Genomic DNA, 23823 nt, shown 5'->3' with positions numbered 1-23823 from the left:
GAAAGGGAGTAGCCTCCACCAAATGTTGTATGACGATTTATTGTTAACGCACAGACGATTGCCATTTAGGGTAAGGCAGATCTGACATGGCGCAGATATCGTGCACAGCAACAATCTGAACGAACACGTCGTCTTCTGCTTCCTCACTACACAATGCATGAGCACATGAAAACACTTTGTGACTAATACTACACAGATTCCTGAAGAATGCTTTTGCATATGGCACAACAGGACAAATTATTTAGGCGGTCATAAAGTGGGGTGTTCAAGAAGTTCGGCACAATATGACTTAACATTGAAAAAATATAAAGACTGTTTTGTAGTCTGGTATCATATAATGAATGGCGAAGTGTAAGTGAAACAGCTTTAGAAAGCGTTGAATCATTTTCGTTGTTGTTTTTGAAGGCACACAAATTTGTAGTAAAAATATTTGTTTCGGGTACAATATTGTATTGTAAGAAAGCATGCCCAGCGGGAAAACCATAGCACTCGTTAATCATTGCACTGAGCCATTTCTTTTAAAGAGTTTGCAGTTTTATTACGTTTGTCAAAGTTGTGTTGTCCCGGACGAGCAGACAATAGCTAATGTTGGAAAAAAAAAGGGCGCATAATACAAAATACTTTGCTATTTGTGGAAAAATATGTCTGTTGCACGAAGTGAATTCTATGATTCTTCAGAGTGTTGAAGAAAGAATATTCACGTGTGCATCCCATGACATTGTGCTGCTGAAAGTTTTTGCAAATGATTTAAATGTTTCCACGTACTCGATTACACTATTGCCTAGGTAAAGGTGGGGCCTAAAGGATTCTACTTGGTGACAGCACTGTAAATACTTATGACTGTAATTGTATGCAAGTAGAAAAACGTTTCACATCAACCAACTTAGTACAAGTTTTGTATATAACGTTTCAGGTAAATGTACTTCATTAGTTAGCTGAAGCTGTTCGTCGGGTAGGTTATGCCTCATCGTACAAATGCTGCTAAGGACAAGCGCTCGTCGTGAGAAGCGTCATTATCTCTTGCGAAGAAGAGCAGTAACCACCACTGCGGTGGCCGTCGAGCGCTTCTGAGCAAACGTGGTCCGTGCGACGGCAATACGCGAACGGCGGCATATCCGCGATTCCGCGTATCCGAGCCAGATATAGAAACTGCGCTCTGAACTGTTTTCTCGCTCTCTTACTTCCCGCACTTGGCCACGCGTACACCGGATTAACAGCTGAGGGCGGCCTCGCAAGCGGATGCGTCATTGGTATAGTGGTTAGCATAGCTGCCTTCCAAGCAGTTGACCCGGGTTCGATTCCCGGCCGACGCACGTTTTATTTTATCCTTTATTTCAGAAGTACACTTTTTTCACGTTAGCGCTAATTGAACAGAGCAATATATTTATTTATTCATTATTTGTTTAAATACTCTCGATGCCATTTACGATGTTGCTGGGAGGAGTGGTGTTACGAATCAGGAATAGCAGCCTTGAAAGAAGCATAATCAGGGTCGCTGGTGACGTGCGTTGGAAAGTGGTTCGATTCAGATGAAGTCTTGGGCACGTAAGAGTGGAAGTACATGTTGGTATGGCAGAATGGCACATGAACTTTGCATTTGTAGTCTATGTGAAACAAAACGTAAGAAGCTGGTGGGAACAACATGGGTTTTATTTCAGTATTCATGGAAAAAAACTTTTGGGAAAAGGCATACGCGGCTTCCCGTTGCATTGCAATCTGGCGGCTACCATGTTTGTTTTGAAAGCGCAGCAAATGGCAGATAAGAATATACGAGGTCATTCTGTCACTCGGCATTAGCTTTTTCTGTAGTTTAAGTACGACTTTTCTATTAATTATTTCAGTAAAGAACACTCATTTTTCGACAGTACTTTCTCTATCTCTTTGCCTCCTAGTCACCGCTCCCCGCGAGATCAGGAGTCTACATAGTAATTTATTTGGAAGGATGTCACAACGCCCAGAATACAAGCCCTAATTTACAGCAGGCTGGCCGGCACAAAATGATTTTTTTTTCAGATCAAAGAAAAACGTTTTGACGTTTTGTAGCGTAACTACGTAACATCCCTCGTAAGTCTTCAGTATTTGGGTGTTATTTACAGATATATCATTACTCTGCCTTGTATGGGCGCTGATCTTAACAGAAGACGAGATATTTTAGGAGAATCACCCCCACGAGTGACTGCTCGTATTGCGGCACGTAGGAAATTGTTAGCGTTCTGATACTTTTAAATTTTCATACTGAAATCAAATTTCATTTGTTCTTAAAATAAACGTTAGTGAACTGAATTACACCTCACTAATTCGGTACCGAATTCGCATAATAAAATGAAGCCTTTCTGTTTGCGCAAGTTAAAACGGCCACGCCAAAATCACGGCAATATGAATTCTTAAAGTTAAGATTGCCCCTTGCGGACACCATGTAGAACAAGTTACCTTTGTTAGTTGTGGATCTGCTAACACAGATGCACATGTTCCTGTAGCTACCAAACATAATAAACAACTACTATATACATTGAGAAAGTAACCACTGAGGATAATAAAACAGTGTGGACATACACGCATCTGATTAGACTGTTTTGAGGAATAGCTTGCTAAGGCACGTGACAAGTCACCCCGGAAAAGAAGACACAAACCCAAGAGTTGGTGGGATGAGGAACTTAAGAGAGCAATAGCAAAACGTCAGGAAGCCTCCTGACGTTTTGCTAAAAAGTGGGGTGAACGGACAGATGATGTTGAACGAAAATGGGACATCTTACTAAGCTGTAGAAGGGAGCGATCTCTTCTGATCAACGAAAAGATTAAAATAAAGGAGGCTCAGTGGCAGGAAGAAGTAGATAAAAAGGATAGAAAGGCAGCTGCGGAATTTCGGAACCATCTACGCTCCCCAAAAAATGAGACGAGCCTAGAGCAGAGGTTTTCAACTACAGCTCAAGGTGCTGGGCTAGAAGGGGACGAAGCAACTGAATATATAAGAACATGGGTGACAGAAACACTTCAACAAAAAAAGTGCCTTATCCACCACAATGGACAAGGATGAATCAAGTGGCGCAATGGCTCCATTTTCACAGCGAAAATGGGAAAGGGCTGAGAAGAGGGTTCCAGTAGTACATCGACAGGCCCAGATGGCATTCCAATTATGCTGATAAAGACATTGGGTCCAAAGTCTAAACAGACTTTGAGAGAGGCAGTGAGCAAAATAATAATCGATGGTGAAGTCCCCGATGGATAGAAACTTAGCACAATGAACATGATCTATAAGTGAAAGGGGGGAAAAGCTGACATAAACAACTACCGTCGTATAACAGTGACATCTGTGGTGTACAGGCTCACTTTGAAGATTATAATGGAAAGACTGCAGGCATAGGAAAAGGATGAGGGGGTGATGGGGGAACTGCAGAATGGGTTCCGGAAACACAGGAGGTTCGAAGACAATCTGTTCTCACTGACGCAGTGCATTGAAATAGCAGAAATTGCACACAGGCTCCTGTGACTAGCATTTTTGGATATCAAGGGAGCGTACGATAGCGTGGTTCAAGAGGACGTCTGGGTAATACTGCGCACACTAGGTGTAGAAGATGGAGTCACTAATAATTTACTGGATATCTATAAAAGTAACAAGGTAGATATAAAGTGTGAAAACAGCTATCCAAGCCCACGGAGGTAAAACGGGGCATTCGGCAGGGGTGTCCTCTGTCATCCTTGTTATTCATGATGTACATACAAGATGTAGGCCGAATTAGAGGGAAAGGTGCAGTATACAAACACTGCGAAACAATATCCACGAAACTCTTGTTCTTGTTGATTGAACATGCCTTGAAAATAGTCGAGATACGCAATCTCTTTCTGCAATAGCGCAACTGATGTGGAACTTACACTTGCACCGTCAAACTTGCTTATGTAATAAGCTTTGAAAACTTCACGCGTGGCCTGTGAGTGGTACTTGCCCATTACCTCGCAACGCTCAAAGAGGGGGGCGCAGCCGCAGTCTCGGCAGTGAATCGCGAGGTGTCCTTGGACCACATTGTGCACATTATAATTGTGCTCTCTTAAATGGTCATTCAAGCACCTTCCGGTTTGCCCCATGTATATCATAGCGATAGATAGCGTAATGAGATATACAAGACAAATAACACAAGGCGCGAAGCGCAATCTGTGTTTCACAGTGCATCTCCCTCTAATAGCAGCTGGTTGGTTCACTAACCTACAAAGCTTTGATAGCTTTTCCGGGGCGGAAAATAAAACAGTGATACCAGCCCGCTTCCCGATTTTCTTCAACCTATGCGAAACGTTGTGCAAATAAAGAACTGCACCACAGTTTTGAAGAACTGACCCATTTTGAGGCTGAGATCTCTCTCTTTGAATTTATATGTACTTGAAAAACTTTTGCGCACAAGCAGAAATCCTGCGGTATGATATACATTGGGCAAACCGAAAGGTGCTTGAATGACCGTTTAAACAACACAATTAAAATGGGCACAATGTGGTCCAAAGACACCTTGGAGGCCACTGCCGAGACTGGCTGCGTACCCCTCTTTGAGCGTTTCGTAGTAATAGGCACACCCCGATCACAGGCCACGCGTGAGATAATATAAGCCTAGCACATAAACAAGTGTGACGGTACACATCTAATTTCCCCATCAGTTGCGCTTTTGCAGAAAGCGATTGCGTATCTCGATCATTTTGAAGCTATGCATTCGTTCAATCAGCAAGACAGAGGAGCTTTGCTGATATTGTTTCGCAGTGGTTGTATACTGCACCTTTCTGAGCATGCCCAGTTTCCTCTTTTTTGCGCCTATATATACAACACTCCACTAATAAATAATTGTTGATGTCGGTGCTCTGTGTTTAGAAAAAGTTGTTGCGATTTAAAGCACTTGGTACTATAATATGGGAGAGCAAAAAGCCGTCCCGTGAAGCTAACGTGGAAATAAGGCGGGTCTTCTTGTGTCTGCTTTCGAATTACACTGTAACAACTTTCAACTTGCGCTGTTCGTATATTCAGTTATGTCCTACCAACTTTCCCAAGTTTCCACACTTGATAACTTAATTTCTAGCACAACGGGCTTCTTCTCATCTTTTGCTCCTCCCGGTGTTTTAAAATGTCGTATCACCCTGGCTGTTTACAAAGCTAGGTCTATAACCCACTGCCTCCGTGTCAAGATCTCGCCAGCAGAGGTGGCATTCCATTGTTCTGGCTTCACCCCCTCAGTTGGACACGGAACTCGCATTTGCAAGATTTCGCGTTCAGGATGGTTGTGCCAGGCACACTTTCGCCGCGAGAGCCTCTAGCTTCAGCTACAACGTTGAGAAAGGCCCTCTACTGCTAAGAAGTAGTGGCGTCAGTTTTCAGTCTTGGCTAACATCACGATGAAATTTATGTGGCAACACACACTCTGTAGCGTACGAGCTGTCCCTTCAAAGAAGCCAGCGTTGCCGCAGAATTATGTACACATTGTTGCTGAAGTGGAACTTCCTGAGAAAGTGCTTGATGTTTAGAGACTTGGACCAAACTTGGCACTTGAACCTCAAAAACCCCCACAAGAGCTGCTCCCCCTCGTACGACAAGTTGTTCAAAGCACCCCGGACAGCGAGATGAACAGTTGTCTTTCTGATGGGATGAACTTTTAACACGCTGTAAACCACCTAGCAGTGCTTTACCCACAAGGAATGTAGTCTCTACCTTGAAAGCCCAGTCTTTAGTTCTTTTACCGTCAGACAAAGAAGATGGCTTTGCTGCTTCGCCTTCCATTTTGTTTAGGGACAAAGCCACCATGGCTATTAAACCTGTTTTTATATTCACCGACTCTTCTCTATCAAATGCTAAATTGGAAGCCAAACGGCATAGTTGCGTCAAAACGGCAAAAGATCACAACCAGTCTCTAGTTGTGAAATACTTAAGGTTTGTCAATGATTTCATTGTATTTGTTGATTGTCAGGACGGGTTTTTTGAAGTTGTTGTCACTAGCCTTCTAGCGTTGTTTCGAAAGCACTTGCACCCTCGGGAACTCACTGATGAGCTACCGTCTAGTAATTCAATTAGGTTCTTCGGTCTAACATTCTGTTTCCGAAGCAATCCAATGTGCTGGCTGTTCTCACAGAGAAGCGTTAAGCCCCTCTTACCTTTCCACTCAGCTCTTTAGAAACTGGTGAAAGGGGTAGTATCGATGTTTGCCTTCTTAACGCTCTTAGGAGGTCATGTTCCCACTTTACGCAACGCAGTTTCAGAGCACAGGTCAAGCGGCTTTTAAGCGGTGGTTACTGTAACACCCTGATTTCTGCTGTTGCGCAAAAGCTTTTGAAGTATATAGAAATTCAAATAGTTCTCAGCCTCAAAATGCGTCAGTTCTTAAAAACTGTGCTGCAGTTCCTTATCTGCACAACGTTTCGCATAAGCTGAAGAAAATCGGGAAATGAGCTGGTATCACTGTTTTAAGTCGGCCCCGGAAAAGCTATCAAAGCTTTGTAGGTTAGTGGACCAATCAGCTGTAAATACAGTAAGATGCTCTGTGAAACACAGATTGCGCGTCGTGCCTTGTGTTATTGGTGTTGTATATCTCATTCTGCTATCCTGCGCTATGATATACATTGGGAAAACCGGAAGGTGCTTGAATTACCGTTTAATAGAGCACAATAATATTGTACACAATGTGGTTCAAGGACACCTCGCAATCCACTGCCGAGAATGCGGCTGCCTGCCCCTCTTTGAACGTTGCGAGGTAATAGGCAAGTACCACTCACAGGCCATGCGTGAAGTATTTGAAGCCTATCACATAAGCAAGTTTGACGGTGCATGTGCAGGTTCCCCATCAGTTGCGCTGTTGCGGAAAGAGATTGCGTATCTCGATCATTTTAGGCTATGCTCAATCAACAAGATGCAAGAGTTTTGCTGATATTGTTTCGCAGTGGTTGTATACTGCACCCTCCTGAGCATGCCTATTATTTTCTTTTTTTTGCCTAAATATGTACACCAGTGCGCTGTCAAATCATTGTTGAAAGTCAGAGCTCTTTTCTATTCTTGTATCTTTGATTCTGTAGTTACACTCTAACCACTTCTAAATTGCATTGTTAGTATATTCAGTTTTCTGGTCGCAAGATTCAGCTTCACGCTATGGACCTGTACACGTGCTACTCACACAGTCGCACCACACGTGGCAGCACACCTGCAATATGCACCAGGATAGCGAACGGCCCAATCGGTGACGCTCTTCAAGGGCCGATCCATGCGCTAGCCACACAGCCAGCACGAACGTGCCGGCACACCTGCCGCACCTAAGCAGAGGGTGAAAGAGCATAGCCAAATGTCTTATTTGTCCCCCGCTTGCGCGCGGAAGGGGTCCCGACACGCGCGTTGCGGCTGTGCGGGTAGCGCTTGGAACGACCACAACCGTCCGCTTGTGTGCGGCAGGTGTGCCACCATGTGTGTTGCGGCTGTGCGGGTTGCGCGTGTACAGAGCCTATCACACAATCATGGCGTCACAGTAAGTTCTTCTTAGTCATTCTTTGGCAGTGTAAGCAGCAACAAGGCTGTTTCAGCTAATCATTTACTTTGCTTTATGAAGCACAGCACTGATGGTGGAAGCTCACAAGGTCTACTGAATCTCGGTGTAAGTTACGACACTTCTTCGCCACGTCTCTGAGCTGCCAATAGTCGTTCGGCTCGTTGCGCTCTGTGCGTGTCTTCAGATTGATTGATTTGTGGGGTTTAACGTCTCAAAACCACCATATGATTATGAGAGACGCCGTAGTGGAGGGCTCCGGAAATTTTGACCACCTGGGGTTCTTTAACGTGCACCCAAATCTGAGCACACGGGCCTACAACATTTCCGTCTCCAGCGGAAATGCAGCCGCCGCAGCCGGGATGTGAACCCGCGACCTGCGGGTCAGCAGCCGAGTACCTTAGCCACTAGACCACCGCAGCGGGGCAAGCGTGCGTGTCTTCAGAGGCATTTAGCTCGACTAGAAATCAAGTGGACGAAATCAGGAGCAGCGTTCCCCGGAATTCCGTGACGTTGAAGCTCTGCTATAAGACCACCGCACCAGCCTGCATCAGCCGTCATTCTTGGGCTGTCCAGGCTGCAACAAGGCTGTATACAGCAGCAAATCATTTACCTTGCTTTATGCAGGCACGTGAACCATTTCTCGTTTAAATATTTAGTTTCCTGGACTGCTCAGTGAAGGACAGGTGTTATGGATTTAAGCCACCGACTACTGTGCATGAATTGGCTAAAGCATTAAGGGAATTATCTGTCCGAATCGATGCAAAACATGATGGGTTTAAGAAAGATATCACCCAAGTTATCGAAGGTGAACTGCAACCTCTTAGGCAGTCGCTCAACTTTATAAACGAACACTTTGAGGAATTCAAAGAAGAGCTTGCCGAAGCAAATAAAGAAATTGCTGCGGTGCGTGCATAAACCACGTGATTAAAAGGGAAGGGAGCATCCTCAGCAACAACTTCAGGGAAATAAAACAAGAGCTGACAGCTTTGCAACATTATAATATACGATATAACCTAGAAACAAAGGGAGCCCTGTGAAGAAAGGAGAAAATTTGGTCTCCACTAAGCAGCACCTTGTCACCTGCCTTAAAATTGGGCACCGAGTGGCATCAAGGAACGGGTCAACAACTAAGATTATCGCTGGGTTTCTGTCTGTGGCAATGAAAAATAAGGTTCTGAAGTCAGCTAAAAAGCAACGAATAAACACGTCAGCCTTACATTTTTAGGGTATCGCAACTCCAGTGTACATAAGTGAGCACTTATGTCCGGCAAATAACAAATTACTAACAGCCGCTTTAAAAACGAAGAGGAAAAAAAACTGGAAGCACACCTGGGCAACTAGTGGTAGATTTCGAAACGAAAGGCCGATAATTCACTTGTGCTTGACTCCACGTGTGCTGAGGGTTTTTTAAAAGTTGTTTGAGAATCGTTAACTTGTCGTTCCTGTAAACTTGTAGTTTCTGCAGCTTTAAATGGCGTTTTTCTGCAGCTTCAAATGACGATAGCTCATGCTTCGGTTCAACTGTCTATGCTTTTTTTATTCGTCTTCTGAATAGCGTTACCACCATTGTAGTATATCGTACACCTAGCTAATTCCGTTATAGCAGACTTCATTACTGTAATGAAAAGTATCATGATTTCCAATGTGGCCCCTAAAGCACATCTTGGTGTTTGCGGCGATACAATCATAGACGTTTCTGGAAATACATATTTGACTATTTATTTTCGCAATAATTATTTAATTTGAAAAAATGTCATTTCATCACCTACTCGTGTTACATACCATTCGGAGTCTATTATTGATCGTATGTTGCGCAGCGCTTACTTTCATGTATCGGCAAGTGTATACGCTGTGGCTATTCCGGATCACAAACCTACTTTTCTGTTTTTACCGCAAAACACATTTGTGCTCCGGACGTACCTGCCTTCAAACGGACAACTCTTGTACACTCTAAGCCAAAAATGGCCAAAATGGGAGCAACGGCTGTTTTTACTCCTTCAGACCGACTGTTACTCTCTGAAAAGACCAAGCGGAACAAGATGGCCGACTTGTTCGAGAATGGGGGAGCAACTGTATTCATCTTAAGTTTGTAAGGGAGCAACGGAAGGAGGAACCGCTGTAAATGCTCTCGTCACGCAACGGTTACTCCCCGGCAGGACACCGCACACAAATATGCATGCCGCCCACATTGATATTTATGGGCCAGATTATTGTTTGTTCTGTGTGCCAAACTTCACCAAACCAAAACAGTGATTTATTTTAGCATCCGTAGATAATAAGATAGCAGCGCTGGCTGAACACAGAAGGCCTGAGAATACAGTACGGCAAATACCTAACACACGCAGCAGCAGAATGGAGAGTTGGCACGTCAAAGCGGACCGAACGCCGAAACACGTGCAAAACAACGATAAAAAAAGCCTAGACACGCCGTTCGTCCGCGAAGTAAGGGCGTCAAAGTCGATCAAGCACCGAAACACGTGCATAAGCCCCCCCCCCCCCCCCCCCCGCCTAGATATATCGGAGAAGAAAAAAAAAAAAAGCGGACCCAGACGCGCTTCTCATCAGCCATACACTTAGTAGGACGCTTCACCTTGTAGTTTGAGGGCAGAATGACAAATCTGCGCCATCTGCGCCCGCACGACAAAAGTGGCGCTGGTGTAGCAAACGATGTAAGTTACAAAGTAATTTTTATTCAGTGTTTATGTTGACTAGCACTAAATAAAAATTACACTCAACTTTTTATATTTATTTATGAGTTTTAGTATACCTCAGTTTTTTTTATAATTGTATTAGGAGAACACACTGAAATTATTGCGCTGACGCCTGTGCTGCCACTGCTGGACGTTTTTTTTTTTTTTCGGCGCAACTAGGTTCCCGTTCGCACTACTTACTCATTTTCATATGGTCTGTGGTTGGCGACCACATGGACGGGCGAGCTTATGAGCTATGTTTTGATCGTGTGTGTGTGCCGCAGATTTGCGTTTCTGCTTATTCGTGATGAAGGTTAGTGTATATTTATCTTTATGGAGCGCGAAGTAGTTGTGGATTTTGCTGCTGGGTGGAACAAACACATCGTAAACACGTCTTCAGCTATCTGCAAGCCTGTTCGCTCGTCGGACAAAGGACTGTGCATGCATCAGCGTGCAGGTGAGTGGCATTTCCAGCAACATTTAATGCTCTTACAATACATTGTTGAGTGGTTGCGCTATTGAAAGAGAAATGATTTGCTCTTATTCACCGTATCCATTGCTAGCCGTATCGGACTAAATTACCTCTATTACCGCCTGCATACCCTCTTGCTTCCCCTGTCACCACTGCAGTGCCAGTGTACTTTTGCAGTTAAAAGTTCATTTCCGCAACACTACCTCGCTTGAAAAAACATTGGGGCGGGGTTGTAGCTGCATTCATACTGGCATTTTTCTACCATTGCTTTATGTAATGTTAACGGCTGAGTGTTGGGGCCTTGGGCCGCATTTTTTAGAGATGTAAAGTGTATGTAAATCAGTAAGTGAACAAATCATTGTCGCATCACTTCACTGGCATAGCCAGGCGGTTGCGCACAGAACTTTTTTAGGCCGGGCGTAGGGAGCCCAAATTGACGACCATATTCGCTTGCCCGGCCTATTCAGATAAGCGGACACCCCCCCCCCCCCCTCCCCGCACGCCTAAAAAAAAAAAAATCTGCCCATATCACTGCGTCACTTGCTTCACCTCTGCGCTGAACGTACTATTTTATAAGCGCACCATCAAGCGAGCAGTTTACATATTGACAGAACAATTGGAGGAGGAATGACCCAAATCTTTCAGATTTCTTTAGTGATGTAAAACCTTAGCAAAACTGAATATTGTAAAAGACAATCATAAATGCTGTATGTTCTCGTTAGCGCTGTCATTATTCTGCATCATGAAATCTTTATGCGCTGTGAAAACTTGGCATGCCGTTGAAGTCACATATCGACGTTAATACCAATCGACGAAAATTTCGACAACCTCAATAACGCCGTTTGGGATTTGCCGCATGCACATAATTCGGCTGATTCCCACTTGGCTGTTCTTAACCTGACTTCACTGCTACCAAATGAAACAATATTTGATGCATGTCTTTTACTTTTTTTTCAGGGATATGACACAAATTTGGTTATACTGCAGATAAAGATGCTCACAACGATGCTAAAGTACAGAAAGCAAGTGAATTTTGGTAAGTGCAGACTTTTTGTACTACGTATATGAAAGCATCGCTTTTTAGGGGCAAACTGTGCATGTGTTGCCCAGAGAATAGTTCATTATGCCACATGGTTACACTGGCACTGACAATTCGACATGGCTCCGCTGGCCCGTGTGTGTGCTCACACTGTTACCGTTAAGATAAAATGTTTATGTTTTCATTGCAGGGATTGCTGTTTGTACTAAAAAGCCAACTGCCAAGATTTGTTTACGCTGGTACTCCTAAAAGTATGCTTTCCCTATTTACATGGATTTTGGCTTGCACAAAGCATAACACTTGGGCCTAGATTCACAAAGCTGTCCATGCGCAGGCCTTCATAACAGCGTTTCTTGACTTGCCTTTACCCTGTTTTCTGCAGATGTTTCGTGGGTTTAAAAGTGCCACAGCATGTTGACCTCTCCCACTCTGAAATATTCGCGTTCAAAGTTCCGCAAGAGTGGGCCTAACTTTTTTGTTCACCTCTTTGCTAGTCCAAGATACTGAAGTGTTATGCTCTTACTAGAGGTGGCAGTGTTTCTAATGTTTGTATTTCCATCACATTGACCAAGTATGCGATCTTGGCTTGACTGGTAGCACATCCTCAACAAATGTCTTTGTGGCACATGTAGAAGGCAGTACAAAATAAATAGGCAGACATTCACACCGGGAGCTAACTTCTAATAATGCTTTTTTTTTTGGAAACCATGGTGTGCTTATTCCAATTTGTCTAACAAGCAGTAACCTGTTTGGCTGTGAACCAACAAGACGTTGAACTAATAAAAGCTTCACATCTTGTTGCTCTCAAATATATATGTATTGGCAAGCTATCTGTGACACTGTCAAACAAAGAATCAGAATATCTGTGCATGCCTTAAGATATATTGCTTCGTTTACATATCTCGTGGCTGTGACTCGTCAACCGAGTGAACAAATGCACCCTAGTTTTCTAAATTTAAAGCATTTTTTGAAGGTAGCACGGTCTACATTTATTTGTCTATAGTTTTGTCCAGCCGTTTGCGTCAGGTACAAAGAAATATACTGAAGATTATCATGTAGCCTCTGCAAATGGTTGCTTTCAAGCAGGCTTTGCATGCTTGGCTTGTGCCTACAGGTATTGCACAATTCAAGACGCAGCAGCGTATGATAGAACAGTAGAATCGAGAGCAACTATGTGCACGAGCTAAATAAGTATTTTAACATGAGCGGACAGTACGTGTTATTTGCCACACACATGACCTCATTTAGAATGCCCATTGGTGACTGGGCTCATAGAAATGTAACTCAGCTGTGTCTAGGAAACAAGTTAACTGAACCTAAGGGTATCTTTAACTGCTACAAATATGCCTTGTTGAGGTGCTGCACATTTTCTTCCAGAATATTGCTGTCCGAGACATCATGTGAAGAGCGTCTACCACATCAGCATTTATATGGCTTGCCAAGTAACGTTTGGCCGAACCTTCCTTTTTTTCACATTTCGTTTTGCAGTAGACATCCTAGAATGTAAGCGCTGCTTCAGTGTGTGTGACTCATTGTTATGAATTGATTCTGGCATGTTTAACCTCACACTTCTATTTTTTTTCTTGCAGCAATGAGATGCTTCACATATGCCTGCGGTGACGTTCTGCTGCGCTAGCCTGATGGAAACATCAGCTGCGAAACCTGAGTTCTTCAGAATTGGAGAAGTTGCCCTTCTCTCACCAATGATGACACAGACTGCCCTATGCTAGAAATTCAAGATTGTTTTTCCACGGATGACGCAGAAAACCTTTGATGTATTATGGTGTTTGTTTAGTGCTGGCTGTGGTGTGGCGAAGTCTACTTTTACGTGTGGTCACACGTCGCCTCATAAAAATAACAATAAAGCATTTATTTTCCTTTCAATATTGTCCACTTTTTGTGTTAGAAGCACCCAAGCAGTGCTCCTCCAAGGAGCTCTCGCCATGTGTTAAGCGTGTGACAAGCATACTCGGGATAAATACTCGTTTCCCCAAGGAGTAACTGGAAGCATGTGCAGTTGGTTTTCAGAGAGTAACTGCAAACACGTGGGAGGAACGGTAAAGAGTAACTGTTGCTCTTAGAAGAGCAACTGGTGGGAGTAAGGGTTGGTCGGCAGGGAGCAACTGGTGGGAGTAACTATTGGTCTGCAGGGAGGAACTGGAGGGAGTAACTGTTCATCCCCCGAAGGAGGAACTTAAAGGAGAGCAACGGTTCCTCCCTCTGCAGTTACTCCTTTTAGGAGAGTAATGGGAGTGGCAATGCAATTGCTCCCTGAAAGGAGCAACCCCTATACCCCTGTTGCTCCGTTTTGGCTTAGAGTGTAGACTATAATCCCGTTCAAAGACTACTTAAACCTACAAATTTATATTCCCTCTATGATGAAGACGTGGACGTTGAACATGAGAACATTGTTCAATGCATTGTAGATGCCATCGGACAATTCACGCGCAGCTGTTCACGCCGAAATTACGAGCATGCCATATGTCCATGGATGAAAAGAAATATACTTCAGGTTCTGAAGCTGAAAGATTCTTACTACAATAAATGGAATACAACCATCACCTTTTCAAATTGTACAGAAAGAAGTCGGTAGCAATGGCAAGAAATTAAAAAAACGCTTTACCATTCAGGTAAGAAAAACGAATGTAACACGACAAAGATAAGGCACATTATTAAATACGTCAGTGCCTGGGGTATCAAAAAACGCATTACACCAGATAACCCAACATGCGAAGTGGCCGATAACTATAACGGTTATTTTCCTAATACTTGTCTCAGCCTTGCGAGTAAATTCTGTGCTCTTATACCGAACCTAAATGCACAATCAATGGTTTCTAGTAATTTCTGCCTGTGTGACGTGACGGAGATCAATTCCCGACAAGTTATTAAAACGTTGCCAGAGAAAAAAGCAGCTGGCAATGACACCTTATCATGAAGAGTTTTAAAGGGAAATATTGATCTCTTGTGTGGTCCGCTTTGTCACATATTTATTTACGCATTTTCTTCTAAACGTTCTCTTACCATGCTTCTCTCAAGACTCAAGACAGGTGGACGAAACTGTTCTTGTTTTTGCAGGACACTCCTTAGCAGCGCTACGAAATGACGTGATGTCTGATTTTTTGAATATTTCGGAATGATTTGCCAAGAATCAGCTGACACTTAGCTGTACTGAAACAAAATACGTAGTTTTTAACTCTCACAAGAAACAAACACACGCTTACTGAATTTTTTAACCTAACAATAAATAACGTTTCAATTAAACTAGTTGCTTGTTTTAAATGCTTTGGCGTCATTTTTGACGAGAACTTACACTGGCACGAGCAAGTACAGAGTATGTGTGCAAAGGTAGCCTATTGCTTCTAAACTCTAATAAAATCTGGCCATTTTTTTGCAAGCCATACTACGTACACTCTACTTCTACTTTGTACACTCTAATGTCATGTGAGTTACTGCTTAGATAGTTGGGTTTTACGTACAAGATTTATGTAAAAGCTCTTAAACGAATTCAAAAGCGTACATTGAAAATCATTAGTGAAGGTGAAGCAGTAGCTAAATTTTCCGATTTCAACGCAATCTCTCGATTGCGATGTTGCGCGATTACGAAATTGCCGTTTCAATAAATAACAAGTTTATTGAAAATTTTCGTTTTCTTGCTGATATTTTCTCAATTCCTACACGCAATACGTGACATTTACTTTAAAAGCAATTCCAAATTGCTAAATTGGTCCAATTTTTTGGGAGAATAATGATCCAATTTAATGAAACAAAACTATTGAACGCGATTCCCTTCTAGTATAAAACTTCAGGTAATTTCACTCTAGCATGGAAGTACCTATTGATATTGAGACAAGATATATAAGCCTAGGTTTATGCCTGTTTTGATTTCAGAAATTGTATACGTGTATTGCCTGCATTATTATATTTCGTTTTTGTCCTTTTTTTGCTAACCTGTACATTTTCTATGCATATTGTACTAGACCAGTCACTAGCCACATAAGGCTATCACTACAAATAGTCTGTGTATTTTAATTCTTTTCATAGAAGAATCAAGTTCTAATGATTGATATATCCCCTTGGATTTTGCCTCCACGTCACAGCAGGTAGATGTTTCTTCTTTTATGAGTTTTGTGAAACCATGCGTGACACTTTATTGTAGCTGAATATGAATCGATCACACAGGAAAATTCACCGTGAACGAGCTTTTAGTCAAATGACCATTACCCGTGACCACGTGGTAACGGTAGGACTTTGGGCTTCAAGAAAAATGACAATTGGACAAATTTTGTTTCAGTGTCATTAAAATTGTTGATCTATGGGGCGCTTATTGCGACATGGTATGTAGCATGGGATGCACATGCCAAAGTCACATTTACTGCACTCTGCTGGCTCAACGCTTTTTCAGTGGTCAACAGCATAACTTCTTTTTTGTCAGGGACAATTCGAACTAAGTGGACAGTTCTTGTAACTAAAAATGTGCGCTACAAGCGACATTGTTAACAAGAATCCACGATCATCAATGGCCACTTCGCTTAGGAACATATTTGAGGAAGTAGCCTCGGGAATTCAAGATCAATGACTCCGGATATTGCGCCACTTATAATCACAGCACATTACTTACGGCTACTTCGTGAAGTGAAGGCCGCTCACCACCATTTCTCTCGACAAAGTGCAATCTGGTAGGTGTCTAGGTTTGCATTCTTCTGGTCAGTGCCTCCCGCAAAGTACTTATGTGGGAGTTAATTTCCACTTCTTCGTCTGGCTTCAATACTGGCTAAGGAGGTGTTACATTGCAGTGGGTGTTATAGCAACGTGCAGGTTCTTAGTTAATGGGTGTCCGAGCCGTCGCCCCAGACTCCCACGAAAAGACGAGGCCGTTTGTACGCCACACTTTATACACACGAAAAACGAACACACATAACATGGACAGGCTATTTAAAGAATCCTTCACTGTCTCTGTGAACTATCAAAGTCCTAAACTAACCGTCCCTCCTTTTTAACATGGACACAAGACATGAGGTCGGTCTCACCGAGGTTCGTTGCTACGTCTTGAGCTGGCTCGCGTTGTCCGCACGGTCAACCAGGCGACTAGTTGATGGGTAGGCTCCGCCCCCGCAGCCACGTCGCGGCTGGACACATCTGCTGGAGCTCGTGCCCGTAGCCCGACAGCTCCGCGTTGCTCGCACGGTAGACCAGGTGGACCAGTTGGCGCGGTAGACCAGGCACTACCACCGGCCGCGTCCCGGCCGGACACCTCTGCTGGAACTCGTGCCCGTAGCCCGACAGCTCCGCGTGTCCTCAAGCACAGGATGCCTTGAAGCCGCAGCACGTCAGCGACGCACGGCCGTGGCAGGTAGAACGTGGCAGGTAGGCCGGGCTCGACTGTTACTAGGCTCGGGTCCGGAACCCAACGGCCGAGTCGAGAGCCCCGTCTTCCTCGTTCCTTCTCGTACCTTCGCCGCCACGCTACTCAGCCCTCGTGCTACCTTCGTCGTTGTCTGCTTCAAGCGCGCACTTTGTATGGCGCGCACTTTGAATGGCGCGCACTTTGAAGCTTCGCGCACGACACATATCACAAAAGCCCCCCCTTAAATGAGTTTTTTTTTTTTTTTTAAAAAAAAAAACTGCTGACACGTGCGCGGTCTGTAAACCCCTTCACTGTATATGTCCTCTGTATAGTTCACATGTCGAGGTCCAATATTTACTAAACACACAAGAACACCGTTAAATACACTGACATACTTTGAGTGTCCAACACCCAATATCACAGTGCATGAAGTCCGAACTCTTGGCTCACAATCTACTCATGAAGTCCGCACCGGTATTCTCCGACCCTTTTATATGCTGAATGCTAAATGAGTATTCTTGCAATGCCAGGCTCCACCTCAGGACCCTACTGTTCAAGTGTTTGGCTCGGGCTAAGTACTGTAGAGGTTGGTGGTCTGTTTGTACAACAAACTGGTTCCCATACAAAAAAATGTGAAACCTCTGTACCGCCCATACCAATGCCAAACACTCCCTCTCTATGGTAGAGTAATTCTTTTCCCGGGGCAGCAACTGGCGGCTTGCATAAGATACAGGGTGTAACAATCCGTCATGTTCCTGCATTAATATCGCTCCGATGCAGGTGTCAGATGCGTCCGACCGAAGTACAAACCTTCGCTCCGGATCAGGAGCCTTTACAATTGGTCCAGAAGCAAGGGCTTGCTTAAGTGTTTCGAATGCTGCCTCTCTTTCAGGATTCCAACAAATCTTATTTCTCTCCTTTTTCCTAGTTAGTTCGGTGAGAGGCTGAGCTTTCTCCGCATAATGGGGAATCATATCGCGGTAATATCCCGCCAATCCAAGAAACGATCGAAGCTGCTTCTTTGTTTGAGGTTTTTGTGCATTGGCAATCTTCTCGACAGTACTATCCACTGCTCGGATGGTCCCTCCTCCTAAACGATGGCCTAAAAATACGACGGAAGTCATAGCGATTTCGCATTTCTGGGGTTTGATAGTCAATCCTGCTTCTCTCACTCTGTGCAGGAATTGCTGCAATGTGTCTAAATGCTCTTTCCATGTCATAGTAGCGATGAGAACATCGTCGATATAATGCGCTACGTTCGGGAGGCCTTGGAGAAGTGTTCTCATCAAACGCGTGAACACTGCAGACGCAGTTTTGATTCCAAATGGCATGTAGATAAAGTGGTAATGTCCGGTCTGAGTTGAAAATGCGGTTACCGATCTCGACTCCAGTTCCAGTGGAACTTGCCAGTATCCTTTGGTAAGATCGAATTTCGAGAAAAACCTCTTGGTCCCAACCTCTGCGAACATCATATCCGTCCGTGGTATGGGTTCCGCATCTGATATCAACACCTCGTTGATGCGACGAAAGTCTATGCATGTCCGATAAGTTTGATCTGGCTTCTTAATTAGCACCAAGGGGGAATTGTATGGCGAATTGGATCGCTCAATCACCCCGAGCTTGAGCATATCTCGAACTTCCTTTTCAACCACTTCTTTCATCGCCAGTGGTAGTGGGTACTGCGGAGTGCAAATCGGATCCGGTGTTGTCAGTCGAAGCGGGCATTCCAGCAAATTGGTCTTTCCTGGCATTTCGGAAAACACATCTTGGTATTTGGTCAGAATCCGCTGGAGCTCAGCAGCTTCCTCTTCAGCCAGCCCTTCACCTATATTAATTGTCTCCACCCCAGTCCCTTGGTCAATAGTGTAAACTGGTATAGGTGAATCTGCCTCCTCTTCTTCCATCACTACGAATGACGCTGTTTGTGTAAACCTCTCCGGTTCGCGATCCTCGTAACGCTTTAACATGTTGATGTGGAACAACTTGGTGTCACGTCCCAAGTCCAACCAGTAGTCATGACTGCCCTTTTTCCCTGTGACCTTAAAAGGTCCTTTCCATTGCATGAGTAATTTATTTTCCGTAGTAGGGAGTAGAATAAGGGCCCGGTCGCCTACTTCAAGCTGACGTTTCGTGCTTCGCTGATCATAGTATTGCTTCTGTGATTTTCTTGCTCGTGTCAAGTTCTCATGAGCCAACTGCAGTGTTTTTTCAAGACGATCTCGCAGATCCAATACATATCCGTAAGTTGTCTTCGCCTCGTCGCCGATGTGTTCTCCAATCCATAATTCTTTTAACAAACTAAGTGGTCCTCTGACGTCACGCCCGTAAATAAGTTCGAAGGGAGAAAATCCCGTGCTGGTCTGAGGCACTTCACGATAGGCAAAAAGGAGTGGGGCAAGCAACCGATCCCAGGATCTTGGTTCCTCCTGGCAGAGCTTCCGCAACATCTGTTTTAACGTACCGTTAAATCGTTCCACCAACCCGTTACACATAGGATGGTAAGGTGTAGAACTGAGGTGCTTAATGGCCAGTAACTCGTTGACTTCTTTCATCAGTTCGGAAGTAAAGCAAGATGCTTGATCACATAGAATTTCACGCGGGAATCCTACGCGTGAGAACATCTCCACCAGGCCCTCTGTTACTGTCGCCGAATCGATTGCTGGCAGGGCCACCGCGTCCGGGTAGCGCGTGGCGAAGTCCACCATGGTCAATATGTAGCGGTTTCCGTTTCTCGACACAGGTTTTAAAGGACCGATAATATCGATTGCCACTCGCTCGAAGGGGGTGTCGATCAACGGCATTACGCCCAGAGGCGCCTTGCCCACTTTACCTTTTGGATATGCTCTTTGGCAAATGTCACAGGATCGCACGTATCTCTTTACTTCTTCCTGAACTCCTGGCCAATAGAATGATCCTAGTACTCGGTCAATTGTCCTCTTGATGCCTTGATGGCCCGCCATCAGACTTTCATGAGCTAGCTGCAGTACTTGGCTCCGCAGTTTGCGAGGAACAACTACCTGCTGTACTATCTTGCCGGAGGATAACCGATAATGGCGATATAAAACTCCCTTTTGCATAACAAACGAATATTCTGTCGATCCTCTCCCAAAAAACACCTGCCCAACTTTGTTCCTACAGAGATCTAGGCTCTTGTCCTCCGCCTGCTCAATCTTGAAGATTCGTTGGTTGATATTCAAAGCGGTTGCTTTCACCGAATCCAACGAAGTACTTGAATTCTTGACTACGCTGATCATTGGTCTCTCGTAGCGATCTGCTTTCATCACCCCTAATCTCTCCTTGACGCTTTTAGACTTCGTCTTCCTTTCCGACAGTCCCTCGCTCCACCTGCTATCTGGATCATTGGGATCACGGGATCCTGGCACGTTTCCCACGATGACGTCATACAATGGGGAAGTCATGCATTTAACGATCACCGTGCCAGAAAAATAGGGCGAAAATATCTCCACTTTTGCTTCGGGAACTTTTATTCTGCTCCCATCGGCTAAAAATACTGTCGTCATAGCTCCTGTCAGCACTTCGTCGGGCACGAGGGAACGTCGCACAACCGTCGTGTTACTTCCTGTATCCCGAAGAACAGAGACAGGCTTACCAAATAGGAGACCCTGGAGAACTGGCATCTGATATTTCGTTGCCATTTGTTGCGTGTTTACTGCCCCCGACACATTATTCTCGGGCCCGCCGCCGGATGCGTTATCATTGTCTTTAGAGTTCTCTTCGGACAATATACATGAAGCCTTTTTATACGTGGCGGGTTTCTTGGTGCAAACTTGGGTATCGTGTCCTGCCCTACGACAATGCCCACAGTAAGTTTGCTTCGTCCGAGCGCGACAATCTGAGGCTTTATGGCCGATTTTGTTGCAAACAAAACATTGCACTGAAGTTTTTGAGGTCGTGCTCCCACTTTTCACAGCCATGCCGTTTTCAGCCTTTTCTCGGAAAACAAGCAGGTTAGACTGTCGCTGTGCCTCTAAAAACTGATCTGCCGCTTCAGCCATTTCTTCAAGTTTACGGCAATTCTTTTCACGCAAAAAGAGCGCCACTCGATCATGACACTTACTGATGAACTGTTCAGCTACAATCAGGTCACGAACTGACGCGTATTCTTTGTCTACTTTCGACATTTCCACCCATCGGTCGAAAAAACTCATTAATCGTGCAGCGTACTGCCGGCCGGTTTCTCCCTCTTGAGGCTTACTGTGCCGGAACTTCTCACGGTACCCTTCCGCTGTGAGGCGAAATCGCTGAAATAGAGCCAGTTTCACTTTCTCGTAATCAAGTGCATCTTCAGGGGATAGGCGACCAAACACTTTTAGCGCTTCTCCGCTTAGGCACAAACTCAGAGCCGTGGCCCACTTGTCTCTAGGCCACTCTTGCCCTGTCGCCACATTCTCGAACCTTTTTAAGTACGCATCTAGGTCATCCCGGTTTTCATCAAATCCTGGTATAAAATTATGAGGATTGACGTTGGAAGACACCCTTGATGATCGACCTATGTCTGCCCCGACAGGCTCTCTGGCGGTTTCAGTCTGAGTCAGTTGAAGGCGCAATTGGATCGTCCTTTGGGCCTGCTCCTCGACTTGTAATTGCCACTGCATTTGTTCCTTCTTCGCCTCTCTTTCTGCCGCCCTTTCCTCACGAGCTCGAGCTTCTCGCTCATCAATCCAAGTTTTCAATTCCGCACCTTCCAAACCCATGCGCATGGCCAACGCCATTAAATCTGTCGAGCTCATCTTTTCCTCACTAATCGTCAGCCTGACTCAAGCGATACAAATGGCCTCGTCCTGTCACAGCGGACGCCAGTGTTACATTGCAGTGGGTGTTATAGCAACGTGCAGGTTCTTAGTTAATGGGTGTCCGAGCCGTCGCCCCAGACTCCCACGAAAAGACGAGGCCGTTTGTACGCCACACTTTATACACACGAAAAACGAACACACATAACATGGACAGGCTATTTAAAGAATCCTTCACTGTCTCTGTGAACTATCAAAGTCCTAAACTAACCGTCCCTCCTTTTTAACATGGACACAAGACATGAGGTCGGTCTCACCGAGGTTCGTTGCTACGTCTTGAGCTGGCTCGCGTTGTCCGCACGGTCAACCAGGCGACTAGTTGATGGGTAGGCTCCGCCCCCGCAGCCACGTCGCGGCTGGACACATCTGCTGGAGCTCGTGCCCGTAGCCCGACAGCTCCGCGTTGCTCGCACGGTAGACCAGGTGGACCAGTTGGCGCGGTAGACCAGGCACTACCACCGGCCGCGTCCCGGCCGGACACCTCTGCTGGAACTCGTGCCCGTAGCCCGACAGCTCCGCGTGTCCTCAAGCACAGGATGCCTTGAAGCCGCAGCACGTCAGCGACGCACGGCCGTGGCAGGTAGAACGTGGCAGGTAGGCCGGGCTCGACTGTTACTAGGCTCGGGTCCGGAACCCAACGGCCGAGTCGAGAGCCCCGTCTTCCTCGTTCCTTCTCGTACCTTCGCCGCCACGCTACTCAGCCCTCGTGCTACCTTCGTCGTTGTCTGCTTCAAGCGCGCACTTTGTATGGCGCGCACTTTGAATGGCGCGCACTTTGAAGCTTCGCGCACGACACATATCACAGGAGGGAAGGTGTCTGAGGTTCGAAAAGGGTGCCCCTAGGTGACTCGATTGCTCGGTGGCAGCGTGAAGGAAGAGCCACCGTCCGGTGAAAAGACGCTTTATTGTAGCACTCATGCGTCTTGCAGGGTCCAAGCCGGACCTCCAGCCTTCATTCTCATCCAAAGAACATATCTTCAACCCTCTGGTAAAGGCGCGGTCTCCACACAAGCTAATCCCATATGGGGGCTCGCATCACACAACCCATTGCGTGGACACTTTCATGGCAGACACTGCATTGGTAAAAACCATGTTACAAAATACAACATGCGGGGGGATTGGTTCTCTGAGCAACACGTGTCGACCCACAATTTCCAATGTTAACCCGAATATCGGCCTTGACGTCAGCCTGTAGGCGTTCCCCAGTTCAAATTCCATCAGCTCTCGCACTAAACGTCAATTCTTAGCCGCCCGAAACGCAGTGAGAGCGTTGTCAGGCCCTGTCCACTGACAATGTGTGCATGCGACAGGGTGTGCATGCACCGCCATCTCAGGAAGGGCTCGCTCGTTGCATTCCGTGCCAACGGTTGTGCCCTCGCGATCTCCGACGTCAGCGTAGCTCTGGCCGACTGGGCGGACCCTATGCCATCTCCTTTGCCAATCTTCGACAACAGCGTAGCTCTGGCCTACTGGACTTGCCCTACGCTATCTCCTGATGCCGACAACAGCTCTCGCCTCTGGTGCGTCGTCCTCGGACTCCTGCAACTATGTCCATCTTTCCTTCCTCTCTCTCTATCTCTTTCCCTTTTCATCCTATTTTTTTAATTCCTTCTTCACCCCCATCCCTGGTGAGCTACTATGGAGGTGTCCTTCCCCTGAGAAAGTTACGGGACTCGCTTTTCCCTTCTTTTCACTTATTATCATTTCCACCCCCTCCCAGGAATACTCGGTATTGACGTGTAGCTTGGGGGCAAGCTCTTCCGCATGCTTCGAAGGCTGTATTTGCATAGCCAAACCTTCACTCAGGCGGCCCGGTAGTCAAAAAGCTACTTCTGTGTTTTCATGGCAGTCTCAAAGGGCACACGTGAATGCGAAAGAATAAACTTGGAACCAGATGACCATGCGTCGCCTTGTTTTTGCGAGACACGCTTTCCAGTCATCTCTCCCCTTTTGTCCCAAACAGGGGGCGGC

The 23823-nt window shown here is 45.4% G+C and overlaps 1 long non-coding RNA gene and 1 other non-coding gene across 2 annotated transcripts; both read left to right on the top strand.

Annotated features, from left to right (window-relative positions):
• Positions 1 to 1241: 1241 nt before the first annotated feature.
• Positions 1242 to 1313, top strand: TRNAG-UCC (transfer RNA glycine (anticodon UCC)). The gene has a single exon. It is a non-coding gene; the product is annotated as a tRNA-Gly (tRNA).
• An 8703-nt stretch (positions 1314 to 10016) lies between these two features.
• Positions 10017 to 13581, top strand: LOC142769377 (uncharacterized). The gene is made up of 3 exons (XR_012885808.1): positions 10017 to 10643; positions 11616 to 11948; positions 13075 to 13581. It is a non-coding gene; the product is annotated as an uncharacterized LOC142769377 (long non-coding RNA).
• Positions 13582 to 23823: the final 10242 nt, after the last annotated feature.

Source organism: Rhipicephalus microplus, chromosome 8 (assembly GCF_043290135.1).
Source record: "Rhipicephalus microplus isolate Deutch F79 chromosome 8, USDA_Rmic, whole genome shotgun sequence".
Taxonomy (NCBI): Eukaryota; Metazoa; Arthropoda; class Arachnida; order Ixodida; family Ixodidae; genus Rhipicephalus; species Rhipicephalus microplus.
The sequence above is the reverse complement of the archived record's forward strand: the minus strand, read 5'-3'. Positions and strand labels throughout refer to the sequence as shown.